At 39.3% G+C, this 18,411-nt stretch overlaps 1 long non-coding RNA gene across 1 annotated transcript; it reads right to left on the bottom strand.

Moving 5' to 3' along the window:
* Positions 1 to 252: 252 nt before the first annotated feature.
* On the bottom strand, positions 253 to 14,462 carry LOC133251706 (uncharacterized). The gene is made up of 4 exons (XR_009737747.1): positions 13,992 to 14,462; positions 4,086 to 4,181; positions 3,840 to 3,939; positions 253 to 625 (listed from the first exon to the last, which is right to left on the bottom strand). It is a non-coding gene; the product is annotated as an uncharacterized LOC133251706 (long non-coding RNA).
* Positions 14,463 to 18,411: the final 3,949 nt, after the last annotated feature.

The following is an 18,411-nucleotide window of genomic DNA, read 5'->3' as shown; positions in this document are numbered from 1 at the left end:
AGTCTGTTGTTCCATGTCCACTTCTAATGGTTGCTTCCTGAACTGCATATAGGTTTCTCAAGAGGCAGGTCGGGTGGTCTGGTATGCCCATCTCTTTCAGAATTTTCCACAGTTTATTGTGCTCCACACAGTCAAAGGCTTTGGCTTAGTCAATAAAGCAGAAATAGATGTTTTTCCGGAACTCTCTTGTTTTTTCGATGATCCAGTGGATATTAGTATTAAAAGAAACCTTCCCAATGATGAAAGTTATTTGTTCATTTTCAACTAAAAATTCAAGCTAACCTAATAGAAACATTCACATAAAATGATGTTCAATATTGCTATTTATTAGAAAAGCATGAATTAATACTACAGTGAAGTACCACATCCCAATGGTCAGAATGGCCACAATTTAAGTCTATAAATAACAAATTCTGGAGAGGGTGTGAAGAAAAGGGATATTATGCTGTTGGTGAGAATGTAAATTGGTGCAACCACTGTGGAAAACGATATGGAGGTTCCTCAAAAAACTAAAGGTAGAGTTGCTGTATGATCCTACACTCCCCAATTGTTGGCATACACCCAGACAAAGCTGTAAGTCGAAAAGATACTTGCACCCTTCTGTCCCAGCAGCACAGTTCACCATCTGCAAGACATGGAAACAACCTCAATGTCCATCAATAGAGGAACCGATAAAGAAGATATGGTACATACATGTAATGGAATATTGTTCAGATGGAATATTACCCAGCCACAAGAAAGAAGGAAATAATGCTATCTGCAGCGTCGTGGGTGGACCTAGAGATTATCATGCTAAGTGAAGTGAGTCAGAAAGAGAAAGGCAGACGCCTTATGACATCACTTATATGTGGAACCGAAAATATGATACAGATGAACTTACCTTGAACATGCAACTCTGAGGATATTTTTAGAATGGTAATTGTAGTTCACTAATTCATTTTTTAAAGTTACCTTATATATGGAAATAACTGGAAGAAAACCTTTTTCATAAAATGACAGTCTTTTGTTTAATCACTGAGGTTGAATCCAGTCACAAGGTGCTGTGAAGAATTTTACTCTTATACTTCCTATGTATTAATAGTTAAATGAATTTAATAATGGGTTTTGATTTGAACTGTTGATTTGGAATGTAGGGTATACATAATAAAATATCACAAGATGAAAAATGAGCTAAAGAGTTCATATGTCCACTTGATAGCACTTAGGGTTTTATGTCTTTCAGTGTGAAAATTGACTTATTTTATTAACATTGTTCACAACCCCTGAATCACCTGTCAGTTTTCAGCTCAAATCATCTCATTGAGGGAAGACTATCATATTATTCTATAGGTTTTGAGAGATTTCTTCAAATTATGACAGTCTAAATCTTGGGACATGAGAGACTAAGCAATTTCATGGATCAATGAACTCTGAACATAAAATCCATTTTTTTAAAATTACCCTCTTGAGGCTTCTTTTAAAAAAGTTTATAAAACCCTGTCTACATACATCTGTTAGAAAAAATGAATAGTTTCTGCCAACCATATTCTGTAACTTGGACACACTTTGAAAAATCCTCTTCTTTATTTCTGTATTACCTTCAATTTATTTGACCTTCCCCCCATGCCAGTGAGAATAAATTGTTATTTTAATTCCAACGGAATGTTATCGGCACTTCTATTTGTATTTATGTCGCTGTGCCGTAATCATTTGTGTATGTTCTCTTGTCACTTGTTTCACAAAGGTGAACTTGTTGAGGGCAAGGGCATTATATCGTCATTCTTTTTTTGAGTATTCATTTCATTTGCAAGGTGGACTGTACCTCAATCAATGAACATTTTTCAAGCAATTTTCCTGAAGTAGTTTTTAATCCTTAATATGGAGCTTACTTTATTTTTGTTGAATGGACTGAATGCCTTTGCTTCTTTATTATATTTTTTAATCTTTATTTTATATTGGAGTATAATTGGTTAACAATGTGTTAGTTTCAGATATACAGCAAAGGGATTCAGTTATACATACTCAGGTATATATTCTTTATTTCAAATTCTTTTCCCATTTAGGTTATTACAGAGTATTGAGCAGAAGTCCCTGTTCTATATAGTAGATCTCTGTTGGTTATCTATTTTTAATTAAATAACAGAGTTTACATGTCAGTCCCAGACTCCTGATATAGTCAATCCCTGCCTCCTTCCCCCCTGGGCATCATAAGTTCATTCTCTAAGTCTGTGAGTGGGTGAAGGCTTTGTTTCTTATTGAACAAAATATTACAAAATTAGAACACAGTGGCTATAAGTATTAGAGACAATTTTCTTCTAAGGGAACAATCTTCTAGCCTATCTTGTAAGATGCTATCTTCACATACTCTCTTTCCTTGAAATTTGTGTCCTTTCAATTCTATGGCAAATCATTATTTACATAAATTATGTTCATTTTCTTCTTCCTTAATAATGCCAACCTATTTGGAGTGGGGGGCAAGTGTGTTTGGATAAGTTTCCTGTTCTCCCAACTTTTCTTGCTTAGTGCTGTATAATTGACATTGGGATATAAGCAGGAATTGTTAGCTAGAGCTCTAGAAATCACTTTCAAAAAGACAAAACCAGCTTTTGCATTTGTACTTCTTATAGTTAAAGATATTTGAATAGGAAAATGAAAACCTGCATTGCGAAGCTGTCATATCATCCCTGAACTGCTCTATATGCTTATTTGGTAAGCTAAGTAAATCCAGTTGAATTAAACATGTTTCTAGTTCATGAAAATAAACCAAGACAAAATGTTTCAGTGAATAGTACATTTTGTAGAATGAGCTACTGCAAAATCCATTTTGTAATTTTTAAAAGAAAAATCTTATTTCTAAGTGATTTCAACTTGATTCAATAAAGATAACATTAAGAAGACAGAGAAATATTTTCAGTGGTATTTTTATGATATTTGATAATAAGAAGAGTTTATCTTATATTCTGTAACATTATTCATAATAATAGGACTCAAAAGTAGCATTGGATGTATATTAGAAGACACTTAAAATGAATATATAGATGTTTAATTTGTTGAAATAATCCAATGTAACTAATATCAAAAGAATAAGTTAGGGGACTTTATTTAATAGAAAAGAACCAATAGAGCACTAATCACCACCATAAAATTAAATTGTGCAAGATATTACTTATAATGGAGAAGCTATTCCAAAATCAATAGGAGACAAACTATTATATAACACATGAGGCAATTTTCAGGCCATAGAAATGGAAAAGGAATTAATGGAAATATCATACTAGATACTGTCTGAAACATGAATGGTGAGGTGAGTCTCTAAAACATCCAAGGAAGATGTTGTATAGCATCTTCATATATCATAAAAAAATTGCTATTATGAAAGTTTCACAACCATTTTCTAAAGTCTGTCCAGTACTTAAAAATTAATAAAAGTCTATTTGTTTGCTCTAGTAGAATATTTGCCATATTGTTTGAACCCACTGTCATATAGGAAATATGAACAGCCAGTTTTTGTTCTCAGAATAAACCATTTTGAAAATCATAGCAAATTATTGATCTCTTGATTATATTTTTTCAAGATTATATAAATCTGAATACTTTCTATAAAAGCTTTGTTATTCTATTAGCTGTCATTGTTCCTCCAAAAAAACTTTCTAAACATGGGACTAATAAGGGACCATAAAACTTTAACAGAATATTGTAATTTTAGGTTTAAGTATAACATATTATCACCAAGCTATCACCAATAACTAGTCTCTAGCTTCTGTGTGGATTGTCTAGTGAAGAATTATGCATTTTTCTCAATTATAAATGAATGAAATAAGCCTTTTGCTTGTTAGTCCCTAGATCCTGCTTTTACTCACTTTTTTACTTGATAATCCTCTACCTTTTTGAAGAGTTGTTATGCTCCCTCTGAAGATTTCTTACTGTTGTTTTAGGCTAAATGTCAACCACTTGAAGTATCTATAAAAATAAGAATGTTTTTCAATGTAACAGTGGCCCTTTTGGAATCAAGCATTATGAAACTTTCTCTCTCTCTCTCTCTCTTTTTTTTTTCCTTTCTTAGTATGTCCACTTCCACCTCCACAACTAGAAAATTGCATGCTTACAGTTGATTGCTTGAACCCAAATATGGTGTTTTGCATGAATCACACTTTTGTTTCTTGACAACTCCAAATCTTTCCTCTTGCGAGCATATGGAAAGCCTTCAACAGACATTGCAGAAGTAAATAGGTAAAGGAATGAAAAACTAAATTAGTTTTTCATGACCATATACAGATAAAATGATGTTGGCTTCCCAAACTCTTTCTAAAGAGAATAATATTTTAAATTATTCATTATATAACTCTCCTTAAGAATAATGGAAATCTCTCTGTATTTTGGAGGATATACTTTGTTTTAATCAGGATTGTTTTCCTTCCTCCCCAGTCTTCATTCAGCTCTTCTACACCCTCTTACCCTATTAGTTCATTGTCATTAGTTCAGGGATCTTATCTGTACATATAACAGTCCTATGGGAATGTAACATGCCCAAGTCCAAGTATTAAAATCCATGTGTCTCTCTTGCTTCTGAACAACCATTGACAGGAGAATATTGGATTCCACTTAAAAAAGATTCCCCACACCCAAGGGCAAAGAAGCCCCAGCAAGATGGTAGGAGGGGTGAAATCATGTTTAGAATCAAACCGCATACACACCAGAGACACTCAGAGGACTCAAACAAACCTTGTGTACACCAGGACCCAGAGAGCCCACAGAGACTGAGCCAGAACTGTGTCTGAGCATCTCCTGTGGAGGTACGGGTCAGTAGTGGACTGCCACAGGGGCTGGTACTCTGGGTGGAGCAGACCTGGGTACGGCATAAACCGTCTTGGAGGAGGTCACCATTAACAACACCATACAGCCGCCAGAACTTACACGGGACTGGGAAACAGATTCTTGGAGGGCACAGACAAAACCTTGTGTGCTCCAGGATCCAGGAGAAAGGAGCAGTGACCCCACAGAAGGCTGACCCAGACTTGCCCAAGAGGGTCCAGGAGTCTCCAGCAGAAGTGTGGGTCGGTGGTGGCCTGCTGCAAGGTCTCAGGCACTTAGGGCAGCAGTGCATGCATGGGACCTTTTGAAGGAGGTCACTGTTATCTTCCACCATAGTTGGGCCTCAGGTCACATAATAGGGAGGGATGGAATCCCACCCATCAACAGAAAAGTGGATTAAAGATTTACTGAACATGGCCCCACCCATAAGAACAAGACCTAGTTTCCCCCTCATTCAGTCTCTCCCATCAGGAAGCTTCCATAACCTTCTTATCCTTATCCATCAGAGGGCCGACAGAACGAAAGCTAGAATTACAGAAAACTGATCAAACTGATCACATGGACCACAGCCTTTTCTAAATTGATGAAACTATGAGCCATGCCATGTAGGGCACACATTACAGATGGGTCATGTTGGAGAGTTCTGACAAAATGTGGTCCACTGGAGAAGGGAAAGGCAAGCCACTTCAGTGTCCTTGCCTTGAGAATCCCATGAACAGTATGAAAAGGCAAAAAGATAGGACACTGAAAGATGAACTCCCCGGGTCGGTAGGTGCCCAATATGCTACTGGAGATCAGTGGAGAAATAACTCCAGAAAGAATAAAGAGATGGAGCCAAAGTAAAAGCAACACCCAGTTGTGGATGTGACTTGTGAGGAAGTAAAGTCTGACGTTGTAAAGAACAATATTGTATCAAGGCAAATTGGAAGTGGTAAAATAGGAGATGGCAAGAGTGAACATTGACATTTTAGGGATACTGTGAAAGTGCTGCACTTAATCTGCCAGCAAATTTGGAAAACTCAGCAGTGGCCACAGGACTGGAAAAGGTCAGTTTTCATTCCAATATCAAAGAAAGGCAATGCCAAGGAATGCTCAAACTACTGTAAAATTGCAGTCATCTCACACACTAGTCAAGTAATATTCAAAATTCTCCAAGCCAGGCTTCAGCAATACATGAACTGTGAAATTCCAGATGTTCAAGCTGGTTTTAGAAAAGGCAGAGGAACCAGAGATCAAATTGCCAACATCTGCTGGATCATGGAAAAAGCAAGAGAATTCCAGAAAAACATCTATTTCTGCTTTATTGACTATGCCAAAGCCTTTGACTGTGTGGATCACAATAAACTGTGGGAAATTCTGAAAGAGATGGGCATACCAGACCACCTGACCTGCCTCTTGAGAAACCTATATGCACGTCAGGAATCCACAGTTAGAACTGGATATGGAACAACAAACTGGTTCCAAATAGGAAAAGGAATATTTCTAGGCTGTATATTGTCACCCTGCTTATTTAACTTATATGCAGAGTACATCATGAGAAACGCTGGATTGGAAAAAGCACAAGCTGGAATCAAGATTGCTGGGAGAAATATCAATAACCTCAGATATGCAGATGACACCACCTTTATGGCAGAAAGTGAAGAGGAACTAAAAAGCCTCTTGATGAAAGTGAAAAAGGAGAGTGAAAAAGTTGGCTTAAAGCTCAACATTCAGAAAACTAAGATCATGGAATCTGGTCCCATCACTTCATGGGAAATAGATGGGGAAACAGTGGAAACAGTGTCAGACTTTATTTTTTTGGGCTCCAAAATCACTGCAGATGGTGATTGCAGCCATGAGATTAACAGACGCTTACTCCTTGGAAGGAAAGTTGTGACCAACCTAGATAGCATATTCAAAAGCAGAGACATCACTTTGCCAGCAATGGTCCATCTAGGCAAGGCTACGGTTTTTCCAGTGGTCATGTATGGATGTGAGAGTTAGACTGTGAAGCAAGCTGAGTGCCGAAGAATTGATGCTTTTGAACTGTGGTGTTGGAGAAGACTCTTAAGAGTCCCTTAGACTGCAAGGAGATCCAACCAGTCCATCCTAAAGGAGATCAGTCCTGGGTGTTCATTGGAAGGACTGATGCTGAAGCTGAAACTCAATACTTTGGCCACCTCATGAGAAGAGTTGACTCATTGGAAAAGATCCTGATGCTGGGAGGGATTGGGGGCAGGAGGTGAAGGGGACGGCAGAGGATGAGATGGCTGGATGGCATCATTGACTCGATGGACATGAGTTTGAGTGAACTCCATGAGTTGGTGATGGACAGGGAGGCCTGGCGTGCTGCGATTCATGGGTTCGCAAAAAAGTTGGACATGACTGATCAATTGAACTGAACTGAACTGAACTGAACTAAAATGGACTGGTATGGGTGAATTTAATGCAGGTGACCATTATATCTACTACTGTGGGCAAGAATCCCTTAAAAGAAATGGAGTAGCCATCATAGTCAACAAAAGAATCTGAAAAGCAGTACTTGGATGCAATCTCAAAAATGACAGAATAAGCTTGGTTCATTTCCAAGGCACACCATTCAATACCAGAGTAATACAAGACTGTGTCCCAACTAGTAATGCTGAAGAAGCTGAAGTTGTATAGTTCTATGAAACTTACAAGACCTTCTAGAACTATCACCCAAAAAAGAGATATCTTTTTCATTATAAAGGACTGGGATGCAAAAGTAGGAAGTCAAGAAATACCTGGAGTAACAGGCAAATTTGGCTTTGGAGTACAAAACGAAGCAGGTCAAATGCTAACAGAGTTTTGTCAAGAGAACACATTGGTCATAGCAAACACCCTCTTTCAAAAACACAAGAGAATACTCTACACATGGACATCACCGGATGGTCAACACCAATATCAGATTGATTTATATTCTTTGCAGGTAAAGATGGAGGAGCTCTATACAGTCAGCAAAAATAAGACAGGGAGCTGACTGTGGCTCAGATCCTGAATTCCTTATTGCCAAATTCAGACTGAAATTGAAGAAAGTAGGGAAAACCACTAGACCATTCATGTATGACCTAAATCAAATCCCTTACAATTATACAGTGGAAAGTAACAAATAGATTCAAGGGATTAGGTCTGATAGACAGAGTGCCTGAAGAACTATGGACAGAGGTTCATGACATTGTACAGGAGGCCATGATCAATGCCATCCTGAAGAAAAAGAAATGAAAAAATGAAAATGGTTGTCTGAGGAGGCCTTACAAATAACTGAAAAGAAGAGAAGCTAAAGGCAAATGAGAAAAGGAAAGATATACCTATTTGAATACAGAGTTCCAAAGAATAGCAAGGAGAGATAAGAAAGCCTTCCTCAGTGATCAATGCAAAGAAATAGAGGAAAACAATAGAATGGGAAAGACTAGAGATCTCTTCAAGAAAATCAGAGATACCAAGGGAACATTTCATGCAAAGATGAGCACAATAAAGGACAGGAATGGTGTGGACCTAACAGAAGCAGAATATATTAAGAACAGGGGGCAAGAATAAACAGAAGAACTGTACAAAAATGATCTTCATGATCCAGATAACCATGATGGTGTGGTCACTCACCTAGAGCCAGACATCCTGGAATGCAAAGTTGAGTGGGCCTTAGGAAGCATCACTATGAACAAAGCTAGTGGAGATGATGGAATTCCAGTTGAGCTATTCCAAATCCTGAAAGATGATGCTGTGAAAGTGCTGCACCCAGTATGCCAGCAAATTTGGAAAACTCAGCAATGGCCACAGGACTGGAACAGTTCAGCGGTCATTCCAATCCCAAACAAAGGGAATGTCAAAGAATGCTCAAACTACTGCAGAATTACACTCATCTCACATGCTAGCAAAGAAATGCTCAAAATTCTTGAAGTCAGACTTCAACAGTACCTGAACAAGAACTTCCAGATGTTCAAGCAGATTTAGAAAAGGCAGAGGAACCAGAGATCAAAATGCCAACATCCATTTTATCATCAAAAAAGCAAGAGAGTTCAAAAAAAAAAAAATCTACTTCTGCTTTATTGACTATACCAAAGTCTTTGATTGTGTGGATCACAACAAACTATGGAAAATTCATAAAGAGATGGGAATACAAGACCACCTGACCTGCCTCCTGAGAAATCTGTATGCAGGTCAAGAATCAACAGATAGAACTGTACATGGAAGAACACAGTGGTTCCAAATAAGGAAAGGAGTATGTCAAGTTTGTATTTTGTCACCCTGCTTATTCAACTATATGCAGAATATATCATGTGAAATGCTGGGCTGGAAGAAGCACAGCCTGGAATCAAGATTATCGGGAGAAATATCAATAACCTCAGATATGCAGATGACACCATCCTTATGGCAGAAAGCGAAGAAGAATTAAAAAGCCTCTGATGAAAGTGAAAGAGGAGAGTGAAAAACTTGGATTAAAGCTCAACATTCAGAAAACTAAGATCATTGTATCTGGTCTCATCACTTCATGGCAAATACAAGGGGAAACAGTGGCAGAATTTATTTTCTTGGGTTTCAAAATCACTGCAGATGGTGATTGCAGCCATGAAATTAAAAGACGCTTACTCCTTGGAATAAAAGTTATGAGCAACCTAGACAGCATATTAAAAAGCAGAGACATTACTTTGCCAACAAAGGTCTGTCTAATTGAGGCTATGTTTTTTCCAGTAGTCATGTATGGATGTGAGAGTTGGACTATGAAGAAAGCTGAGTGCCAAAGAATTGATACTTTTGAACTGTGGTGTTGGAGAAGACTCTTGAGAGTACCTTGGACTGCAAGGAGATCCAACCAGTCCTTTCTAAGGGAAATCAGTCCTGAATATTCATTGGAATGACTGATGCTGAAGTTGAAACTCCAATACTTTGGCTACCTCATGCATAGAGCTGACTCAATGGAAAAAACCTTCATGCTGGGAAAGATTGAAGGCAAGAGGAGAAGAGGATGACAGAGGATGAGATGGTTGGATGGCATAACCAACTCAGTGTACATGAGTTTGAGTAAACTCTGGAAGTTGGTGATGATTGGCAGGGAGGTCTGGCATGATGCAGTCTACGGGGTCTCAAGAGTTAGACACAACTGAGGGACTGGTTTTAGAAAAGGCAGAAGAACCAGAGATCAAATTGCCAACATCCCCTGGATCATCAAAAAAATGAGAGAGTTCCTGAAAAACATCTATTTCTGTTTTATTGACTATGCCAAAGCCTTTGACTGTGTAAGGTGAGGTGAAGTCACTCAGTCGTGTCCAACTCTTTGCCACTCCATGGACTGTAGCCTACCAGGCTCTTCCATCCATGGGACTTTCCAGGCAAGAGTACTGGAGTAGGTTGCCATTTGTAGATCACAATAAACTGTGGAAGATTCTGAAAGAGATGGGAATACCAGACCACCTGACCTGCCTCTTGAGAAATCTGTATGCAGGTCAGGAAGCAACAGTTAGAACAGACATGAAATAACAGACTGGTTCCAAATAGGAAAAGACAACTGAACGACTTCACTTTCAATTTTCACTTTCTACTTTCCTGCATTGGGGAAGGAAATGGCAATCCACTCCAGTGTTCTTGCCTGGAGAATCCCAGGGATGGAGGAGCCTGGTGGGTTTCCATCTATGGGGTTGCACAGAGTCGGACACGAATGAAGCGACTTAGCAGCAGCAGTAGCAGCAAGGCTGTATATTGTCACCCTGCCTATTTAACTTATATGCAGAGAACATCATGAGAAACATTGGGCTGGAAGAAGCACAAGCTGGAATCAAGATTGCTGGGAGAAATATCAATAACTTCAGATATGCAGATGACACCACCCTTATGGCAGAAAGTGAAGAGGAACTAAAAAGCCTCTTGATGAAAGTGAAAGAGGAGAGTGAAAAAGCTGGCTTAAAGCTCAACATTCAGAAAACTAAGATCATGGAATCTGGTCCCATTACTTCATGGGAAATAGATGGGGAAACAGTGGAAACAGTGTCAGACTTTATTTTTTTGGGATCCAAAATCACTGCAGATGGTGATTTCAGCCATGAAATTAAAAGATGCTTACCTCTTGGAAGGAATGTTATGACCAACCTAGATAGCATATTAAAAAGCAGAAACATTACTTTGCTAACAAAGGTCCATCTAGTCAAGGCTATGGCTTTTCCAGTAGTCATGTATGAATGTGAAAGTTGGACTATGAAGAAAGCTGAGTGCTGAAGAATTGATGCCTTTGAACTGTGGTGTTGGAGAAGACTCTTGAGAGTCCCTTGGACCGCAAGGAGGTCCAACCAGTCTATCCTAAAGGACATCAGTCTTGGGTGTTCATTGGAAGGACTGATGCTAAAGCTGAAACTCAATACTTTGGCCACCTTATGGGAAGTGTTGACTCACTGGAAAAGACCCTGATGCTGGGAGGGATTGGGGGCAGGAGGTGAAGGGAACGGCAGAGGATGAGATGGCTGGATGGCATGGACTCAATGGACATTAGTTTAAGTGAACTCCGGAAGTTGGTGATGGACGGGAGGCCTGGGGTGCTGCGATTCATGGGTTCACAAAAAAGTCAGACACGACTGAGCGACTGAACTGAACCGAACTGAAGGACTGAACTGAACTGTCCCTTTCTTAATGCCTACTATCTTCTTGGGTATCAAGCTCTATCAAGTACTGCTTTTTATCCCCTTTACAGCTTTTTGAATATTCTGGACACAATAATCAAAGTGAAATGGGAGCTGAGGAACTAGTTATGTTTCTCTGTTTTATTTAATTATGTTTGCTTATATTACAGCATTTGTCCCAATCTGCAGACATGAATTCCTTATGTTTCTGCTTTCCAGGCAGGTAGCTCATCATACATTTCAATATTTCCATTAGGTTTTTATATGTTAATTATGGCTTCAGATGGAATATGATGATCAATCTCTGAGGTTTGGCCGTACCTCTGTACAGTATAGCTAAGCTACTTATGAAATATCATATAATGTATGGCTTGCTTGTCTTTTACCCTTATGTCTTGTGGGCTCCAGAAACACATAAACATATCTCTATATTCCCAGTGCTTAGAACTCAGAGCTGATCCTCAGTAAATTAGTTTTGACTGCCCAAATGAATAAATGATAATTATTATAATAAGGAGTTGGGGTAGACATCATAGACAAAATTAATGGTTTATCTTCTTTTGCACAAAGGTTTTGCTTGCTTTTAGTTAGCATGAGTTCTTCGTTTATCTCATTATCATATTTTAATTCATCCATATCATATTTAAGAAATAACCTCTACATTTTTTAGAGTAGAAATTTGTAAATTTATAATATTCACTGTTTAGAGCTACGAAAAGTTCTCCTTGAATTAATCCTGAGAGATTTTGAATATCTTTGTTTCATTTTATCAAACTATGATTTAAATTATTAGCTGTATATATTTACAGTTATATGAGTCCTACTGAATCAATACTCTTTCACTACTGTATCATGACTGCCATTAAAAGATGAATGGAGGTCTCATATTAATATCATGATATTAATTTTTATTTTAAGAAGAACCATCTAACAGTTTTAGAATAAAATCTTCAGATAAGCACAAGACCCATTGTACTCTCTCCTGAGTTGAGGAATGTTCCCCCCAAAGTTTTTTATCTCAATAATTGCATCATTAAGTTGCTGGCTCAAACTTAACTTGTCATTCTGTGTTTTTATAAATGGCCCTGTGGGATATACTTTTGCAATATTCTGAGGTACATGAGTAGAGGCTTCCAAAAACCATAAAGAATCTGTATGGTTTGTTATCTGTAGAGATCAGGAATGAAAAATTACTAAGATAAATTAATTTCAGCTTTTTGTGACTATAGATCTAAAAAACATATTTTAATTCCTAAGATTTAATTTTTTCCAGAGTATAAGTAATAAGCAAAATGAAATGATGCAGATTGATTCTAAAATTCAATTGTGCTGCAGATTAAAAAAAAAGAAAGTCTGTGGGATTTTTTTATTTCTACCCTCTTTAAATATTTATAGGTATATATCTGATTATTATCATTGGCAAAGCAAGATATGACTGAATTCACCGAGTTTCTGCCTTGCTATATTTGGAAGTCAGTATCCAAGATTCGATAGAGAAAGGTATCTTGGGGTCTTGATAGAGTGATTTTCATGAGCTCAAAGGGCTTGGAGAACTACTGGAGTACCAAGAACTCTTGAACACTTGGTTTACTTGTTGACCACAGGGGCTTTTCTCCTGCTATTGGCAGCCCTTGAGAAAGTCAATAATACCTTAAGAGAGAGACTGTAGGAGACTGAAATCACACGTTAGATTAAGAAGGGCTGATGCAAATAGATCGTTTGTACATCTAATTCCTTATCCAGCTCTGAGTACAGTGTTCTATCTAGCAGAAATGAGTGATGGAGTTTGAAGATAATTGAACATTTTCTGCTGCTGGAGGAAATGATCAATTCATGGGATAAAGTACCACCCAGCATGTTCCTATTTTGAGTTTCACAGTTATAAGAGATACATTAAGTTTAGGCGGATTTCTAAATAACAGCTGCCTCTGCAGCAACTCTCCACAAGTGTGACATCATAGCTCTTGCTGCATGTCTATAGCTTAAAGTTTGAAAAAGCAATGTATATATACAATTTTCTTTTTTTTGTTGTTGTTAATGATCACATCAGAATAACTGTTAGAATTTACCTGATCTCCCTTGAGAAATTATGTATATGTGTGTGTGTGAGTGTGTGTGTGTGTGTGTGTGTGTGTGTGTGAGTATGTGTGTGAGTGTGTGTGTGAGTGTGTGTGTGTGTGTGTGTGTGTGTATACATACTTCCCAGGTGGCTCAGTGGTAAAGAATCTGCCTGCCAATTCGGGAGGTGCAGGAGATGCAGGTTGATCCCTGGGTTGGGAAGAGAAGGGAATGCAAAGTCCATGGTGTCACAAAGAGTCTGACATGACAGAGCTGCTGAACTGAACTGAATTGCATTGCATTGTTGATTTGCAGTTTCCTCCAGAACTTCCTGTCTGTAATCTGAGACTGACCCCTTATACAAAGGGCAGGGAGAGATCTAAGAAATAGATCTTAGATCTATTAGATTTTAGAAATGGAGGGCAGATGTCTCTACATTGGTAGGTGGCAGGTTTAATAAGCAAGATAAATTATTGTACAACAAGTACGTTTCTGCACCTGCCCATCAGAACCTTGGAGTTTGCATAGAGGTCTTACCTGGGTTCAGTTATGTATGCAGCCCAGACCATTTCATCATCACACTGTTATCTCAAGGCTGTGTCCTTGAGACAGCTTCTGGGAATGAGCAAGGTGAGTGGAATGCACATGCCAAGGACAAAGGAGGGTGCGATGAGCCTCCAGGGGTCGAGTGCAGCTTGTGGGCCAGATTAGGGACTTTCCTGGCTCTTTGATGACTTTCCACAACAAGCATCTGCATTACAAGAGTGTTGTGGAATTAGATAAGAAAGGTAGCACAATTTATGTATTTATTTATTTTTAGTTGGAGGATGATTGCTATACAATGCTGTGTTCGTTTCTGCCATACAACACAGTGAATTAGCCAGAAATGTACATCTATCTTCTCCCAGGCCTCTAAGTTATCACAGAGCACCAGGCTGAGTTCCCTGTGTTATACAGCATCTTCCCACTAGCTGTCTGCTTTACACTGGTAGTGTATATATCAATGCTACTCTCAATTTCTCCTACCCTATGGGTTTCCCTAGTAGCTCAGCTGGTAAAGAATCTACCTGCAATGCAGGAAGCCCTGGTTTGATTCCTCGGTTGGGAAGATCCCATGGAGAAGGGATAGGCTTCCCACTCCAGTATTCTTGGGCTTCCCTGCTGGATCAGCTGGTAAAGAATCGCCTGCAATGCAGGAGACCTGGGTTCAGTCCCTGGGTCTGAAAGATCCCCTGGAGAAGGGAATGGCTACCCACTCCAGTACCCTTGCCTGGAAAATCCCATGGACAGAGGAGCCTGGTAGGCTACAGTGCATGGAGTCCCATAGAGTCGGACACGACTGAGAGACTTTCAGTCACTCCTTCCTCTGCTGTGTCCACAAGTCCATTCTCTATCTGCATCTCTTTTCCTGCCCTGCACCATTTTTCTAGATGCCATATATTTGCATAATATTAATATGCATTCCATTAATATACCTAGCAATCCCACTGCTGGGCATATACTCTGAGAAAACCATAATTCAAAAAGACACATGTACCCCAGTGCTCAGTGAAGCTTTATTTACAATAGTCGGGGGTGGAAGAAACCTAGATGTTCACTGACAGATGAATGGATAAAGAGGTTGTGGTACATTCATATGATGGACTATCACTCAGCCATAAAAAGGAATGAATTTGAGTCAGTTGGAGTGAGGTGGATGAATCTAGAGTCTGTTACACAGAGTGAAGTAAGAGCTATTTATTGAATAGACAGTTCAGTTCAGTCGCTCAGTCCTGTCCAACTCTTTGCAACCCCATGAATCGCAGCACGCCAGGCCTCCCTGTCCATCACCAACTCCCGGAGTTCACTCAGACTCACGTCCATCGAGTCAGTGATGCCATCCAGCCATCTCATCCTCTGGCGTCCCCTTCTCCTCCTGCCCCCAATCCCTCCCAGCATCAGAGTCTTTTCCAATGAGTCAACTCTTCCCATGAGGTGGCCAAAGTACTGGAGTTTCAGCTTTAGCATCATTCCTTCCAAAGAAATCCCAGGGCTGATCTCCTTTAGAATGGACTGGTTGGATCTCCTTGCAGTCCAAGGGACTCTCAAGAGTCTTCTCCAACACCACAGTTCAAAAGCATCAATTCTTTGGCGCTCAGCCTTCTTCACAGTCCAACTCTCACATCCATGCATGACCACAGGAAAAACCATAGCCTTGACTAGATGGACCTTTGTTGGCAAAGTAATGTCTCTGCTTTTGAATATGCTATCTAGGTTGGTCATAACTTTCCTTCCAAGGAGTAAGCGTCTGTTAATTTCATGGCTGCAGTCACCATCTGCAGTGATTTTGGAGCCCAAAAAATAAAGTCTGACACTGTTTCATCATCTATTTCCCATGAAGTGATGGGACTGGATGCCGTGATCTTTGTTTTCTGAAAGTTGAGCTTTAAGCCACCTTTTTCACTTTCCACTTTCACTTTCACCAAGAGGCTTTTTAGTTCCTCTTCACTTTCTGCCATAAGCGTGGTGTCATCTGCATATCTGAGGTTATTGATATTTCCCCTGGCATTGAACTATCTCATTCTTATAGCCTCCACATTCAGCAAGTACTATAGTAACTCACTTTTATAAACAAAGAAGCCAAAGATCAGAGTTATAAAGTGTTTGTTCATGGTCACATGGTAGAGAGTAGCAGGAAAAAATATGTTAATTTCTCAGTTGTGTCTGACTCTTTGTGACCCCATGGACTGTGGTCCACCAGGCTCCTTTGTCTGCGGAATTCTCCAGGCAAGAATACTGGAGTGGGTAACCATTCACTTCTCCAGGGGATCTTCCCTACCCAGAGATTGTACTTACGTCTTCTTCATCTTCTGCATTGTAGATGAATTCTTTTACCATCAGAGCCACTAGGGAAGCCCAGGGAGGAGCAGAGGTGGGATTTAGATCTAGGTCCTTGAGACTCTAAATGTAACATTCATCATCACTATGCAGGGAACTACACAGTATGAGGGAGGGTTTAATATGCCATAGTTATTGTTAAACAAACACTGCATTCCATAAGAAGAAGAAAGAATAATAGCATTCTTGTTAACAATAGATAGTCTGAAGGGATGGCTTTTAGGGCTGGGACCAGTTATAGAGACAATTGGATTCCTTGCCTGAGAGATTATGACTCAGGAAAAGAAATTAGGTGTGTAATTTTAATTTGATTTGCTGTATAAGTTTTAATGTAACAATCAGGTCTTCTTTGGGAGTGAGTGAAAATCGCTCAGTCATGTATGATTCTGTGACCCCATGGGGTAGCTCCTCATGAGAAACCTATATGCATGTCAGGAAGCAATAGTTAGAACTGGACATGGAACAACAGACTGGTTCCAAATAGGGAAAGGAGTATCTCAAGGCTGTATATTGTCACCCTGCTTATTTAACTTATATGCAGAGAACATTACAAGCAGGAATCAAGATTGCCAGGAGAAATATCAATAACCTCGGATACGCAGATGACACCACCCTTATGGCAGAAAGTGAAGAGGAACTAAAAAGCCCCTTGATGAAAGTGAAAGAGGAGAGTGAAAAAGTTGCCTTAAAGCTCAACATTCAGAAAACGAAGATCATGGCATCTGGTCCCATCATTTCATGGGAAATAGATGGGGAAATAGTGGAAACATTGTCAGACTTTATTTTTGGGGCTCCAAAATCACTGCAGGTGGTGACTGCAGCCATGAAATTAAAAGATGCTTACTCCTTGGAAGGAAAGTTATGAACAGGCTAGATAGCATATTCAAAGGCAGACATTACTTTGCCAACAAAGGTCTGTCTAGTCAAGGCTATGGTTTTTCCAGTGATCATGTATGGATGTGAGAGCTGGACGGTGAAGAAAGCTGAGCACCAAAGAATTGATGCTTTTGACCTGTGGTGTTGGAGAAGACTCTTGAGAGTCCCTTGGACTGCAAGGAGATCCAAGCAGTCTATTCTAAAGGAGATCAGTTCTGGGTGTTCTTTGGAAGGAATGATGCTAAAGCTGAAACTCCAGTACTTTGGCTATCTCATATGAAGAGTTGACTCATGGGAAAAGACTCTCATGCTGGGAGGAGGAGAAGGGGACGACAGAGGATGAGATGGCTGGATGGCATCACTGACTGGATGGACGTGAGTTTGAGTGAACTCCGGGAGTTGGTGATGGACAGGGAGGCCTGGCATGCTGTGGTTCATGGGGTTGCAAAGAGTCATAGACAACTGAACGACTGAACTGAACTGAACTATGACCTCATGGACTGTAGCCTACCATGCTCTTCTGTTTATGGGATTTTCCAGGCAAGAGTACTGGAGTGGGTTGCCTTTTCCTTCTCCAGGGGGATCTTCCTGACCCAGGGATGGAACTCGGGTCTCCAACACTGCCCGCAGATTCTTTACTGTCTGAGCCACCAGGGAAGCCCTCTTCATTGGGAGAGTGCCTATTATTTAATAATAACTAATAATAATAGTCTTCATTAACCATGTCAGAAGAGAGACTGAATTATATTTTTTTAATTTCTACACTGACAATGGTATTACAAGTTGTTTTCATTTGACATTGTGGTCAGAATTAATAAAATAAGAATGTAAGAAAAATGTATTATAGAGGTGGCAAAACAGTTATTTGATAAAAATATTGTATTTTTCTGGATTCTGAATCCTGCAGTATTTGTAGTTTTCAGAAATTTGCTGTTTGTTGTGATTTATATAGTCACTTTGGTACTTAATTTAGCAGTTGTAATTATGCTTTCTTTGTCTTACAAAGGGCACATCAAATTTTCTACACTTCGCAACCTGGATATACATCTGGTTTTCCTCTAAAGCAGTCTGTCTTAGTATGTCCTGCAGTATTTCATGAACATGTTTTCTCAGGGAAACGGGCAGCTTATAAAAAATAAATGGAAAAGGTTTCTGAGATTTAAGTAAGGCTTTATTAACATTTTACTGTTTATAAAGCTCTTGG

This window comes from Bos javanicus, chromosome 7 (assembly GCF_032452875.1).
Source record: "Bos javanicus breed banteng chromosome 7, ARS-OSU_banteng_1.0, whole genome shotgun sequence".
Lineage (NCBI taxonomy): Eukaryota > Metazoa > Chordata > Mammalia > Artiodactyla > Bovidae > Bos > Bos javanicus.
This window is presented reverse-complemented; position numbering and strand designations above follow the sequence as displayed.